Raw genomic sequence first — 3,635 nt, forward strand, 5'->3', positions numbered from 1 at the left:
AGATCGAGATAAAAATTCATTTCGATGAATTTCATTAAGGAAATGTTGCAATTCGTCTTCCAATGGGCCCACATTGGAGTGCCGGGAGAGATGGGAAGCTTGCAAAAATCATTAAACCGAAATCGGGAGCCGAACACACACACACACACACACACACACACACACACACACACACACACACAATTGTTACATCGATGGCAAAAAAGGGAGTAACGATCTTTTGTTGTGGTGTGAGTCCTTGCACACCAGGCGCATTAGAGGTTGAAAGAAATTGCTTCTGATTTTCTGCTGATTGCTTTCCCCGGCACGGACACGGGCGACCCATCATGCCAATATTTTAATTAAAAATGAATTTATTATGCATGTGAAAGTGGATGTTGGTTGGGTGGTTGGTGTTGGGAGGAATAAATGACAAAAGGAATCGAATATCACCCGCTTGGAATTGGAGTTGCGATGGGGAAGGCCAGGGAAAATGCACCGACACCACAAGTTTATGGCTCATTTTTGTTTAATTTCCCTCGATGATTTACAGTGCGTTACACTGTTTTCGATTCTGTAGAGGTATTAGAAATATAAAAACGAAATTTGTAAAACTTGGAATACGTTGGAGAGATCTTTCTCGTCCCTAGTCCACAAGGACTTCAGGCTGATTGAATATCAAAAACTCATTACATCGATTCAATAGCATCGACATTCAATAGCAGCAATAGTTGCCAGCTACTGTACGCCTCTCCAAACACCAACCTTAACCAGAACATTGTATTATATTTCGGGCGTTTGTTTTTCTCGATAAGGAACCCTCCCAAAAATCGCTTTCGTAGGGGAAGTAGTCAACAAAGAAAAGAAAAAATCTCTCCACGTGTACCCTCCTGGGGGTGAATTTTGGGATTTTGACGGTGTAAGGAACTAGCAGGAACCTAACACAAAAAAAAATCCCTCCCTCACCCATCGCGGTAAGGTAATGACGCCTGTTGTCGCACCGAGCTCCGAGCACCACACACACACACACACACACACACACACACAGTCTGAAGCGTATCCTGCTGCTTGTTCTTTGCCAGTGTCTGGTGAGTAAACGCACAAGCAATCGTAATCGTTCGGCTGGCCGGATTCACTGCCATTAAATGAGATGATTTGCGCTCGTGAAGAGTTCAGTGTTTTTTTCGTTCACTCGTTCGTCCGCTCGTTGTTCATGCCCCAGCTTGTGGCGATTGTTGTTTGTTTGAGGAGAGGATTTTTTTTGTGTTTCGTTCCACGGAATTGAGGTCGAGAGACTCTGCCAAACGCACGACGTCAAAACCGTGAAAAATTGTTATCCCTGAAGACGCGCTTAAGAAGGGATGTCTTGTTTTTTTTTTGGGGGAAGTGTTGCCAGAATGAATCATAAAATTCGTACTAAAAATTGTAATCGCATAGATCACCTTGATGAACGCATTGAATTTCTAATAAGCAGCTTGTAGTACACCAACCAATTTGCTTCAAATATCCCACACACACACTCTAGACAACTCGGGTCGATCGATACTGGGGACGCTGGTGGGGCTGCACTGCAGTGACGTACGGTGATGGTGCAAATGTTATTTAAATTACATACAGCGACAGACAGCCAATGGTACAGCCGTGACAATTCCGTACCGTACACCGTGTTGCCGATGCACCTCGCCGTCACCGGAAGACATGTCGTGCGGAAGCCCAATAACAGCCGGGCCTACCTATAATGCCCATAAATTACCGAAACGGAGAAAACAAAAACCCCCTTGAACGCTAGCTCGGCTGCTCGGTCGCCCATCAGACCCCATGTGGAACCCCCCCGCCCCTGGAGCACCACATAGCTTAGGGTGGAACATGTGGGTTGTTTTGCCAGTTGCATCGCATGTCTACTTAATTTCCGATCGATTTTCCCGATGCCCGATTGTGATTATTATTGAGCGAGTGTGGCGCTCGGGTTTTCTATCCACACAACGGTCCGAAGAGTTTGGTGTATGCGCCACCAGATAATTATAGATCGATAATCGCGCAGTTTTATTGGAGAATTTAGTCCAAGCAGGCCGTGGAGGTGAGCTAAGTGCCATTACAATTAAAAGTACAGATAAGAGTTAAATCGTTGAAAAACGATTAAAATGTGTGTTTAATGATGGGAAATGGGGGTTTGATTAGCCAGTGGTGATTTATCGGTAAGTGAAAGCTGCTTGATGAGGGTAAATATTTGATTATGTTGTAGATTTTGCGATTAATTGGATTATAAAAGGGTCAGATTTACTATCCACAGCAGAAATGTTTGTTGGAAGGTAAGAGGTGAAATGATTTCTTCTTCGCATCATAAAAAGGATCCCTTTTTATGTTCTTAAGCTCAAAAATTCACGAGAAACGTTCACAGACCACACAGTAAAACAGATCTTCCAAGGCGATCTTTCTTCGTTTGGTTGGATCAGATGTGTGTGATCAGGAGCTGCTAAACAGGACTGATTGGCCAAACCTTTTCGAGGTTGCAGGGCCAAAGAAGAGAATTATGATTCATTACAGACAAATTATGCTATATTGGGAGATATTTTCCATGTGATGGCAAAGAACAGACCAAATCAGTTGATTTAAGAAAGCTATGGCCGAAACAGACTAGAATCTGCATTTGAAGATTGCAAGAGCTTGGGAAGAATGAAGTATTTCTTGGTGGCTTGTTACAATTGATTTGAAACATCAAAAGAGAGAAGCAAACCTTCCAATAGAGAATAGATTTCTAACACGCAAATGTAGTGAGGGCCCTTCTAATGCAAGAGAAGTTTTCCGAGGATGACAAGAATGTATCGTATGTTGGCCTTCTCGATGGAAAATATGCATCTGGAGGTTAGAAAATACTGGACAAGATCAACATTGTTATGCAAAACTTGCAGTCCTTGTCAAACTCCTCAAAATAAATGTCTGATGGCTCAAGTGAATCCTCGGGCATGGATCCTCGATCGGAAAAACTTATGCATCCTTTCATTTCGTATCCAACACGGAGTAGCAAATTACAAGAACGGAGTAGTATTTACAAGAACAAATACAAAAAAATATTGATATGGTAAGACGTTAAAGAATATTTTTGAAATAATGCTCTTTTTGGCAACACTGCTCAACGTTCGTCTTATCTATCGCCACGATTAAAAGCACACACATTGTTTGTAGGAAACATGTGAAAAATGAGATTTTCCTCCCGGTGTCAAAAATAGAAGAAAAAAAATCTGTGGGGACACAACACGGCTTCTTCTCAATTTTTTTCGGTCCCAGATGTTACCCTAAGTGGCTGCGTTGATGGTGGTCGTAGTGGCCTTTCGGATAGTGCATGTGTTTGTAAGATGTCATAATTTAATATCACATTACACCAACCACTGTCTTGAGGAAAAAGCCACGGTGCTTAAGGAAGGAAGAAGGAAAGTGGGTTTTGGAGGGAGGACATTTTTGTGTGCCTAAATCACCAATTTTCTTTTACACCGCCAAAAAGAGGCTGTCTGAGCCGGTGCACACACACACACATACAGGCACTTCGATGTTGCCCACCGGTTGAAAATAAAAAGATGCTTCCCCACCGGAAGGAAAGTGGAAAATTTTCCAATCAGCTTTCCAGGGAAAAACACACCACTCACACACACACACACTCT

The sequence above is a fragment of the Anopheles stephensi genome, chromosome 2 (assembly GCF_013141755.1).
Source record: "Anopheles stephensi strain Indian chromosome 2, UCI_ANSTEP_V1.0, whole genome shotgun sequence".
In the NCBI taxonomy this organism is placed as follows: domain Eukaryota; kingdom Metazoa; phylum Arthropoda; class Insecta; order Diptera; family Culicidae; genus Anopheles; species Anopheles stephensi.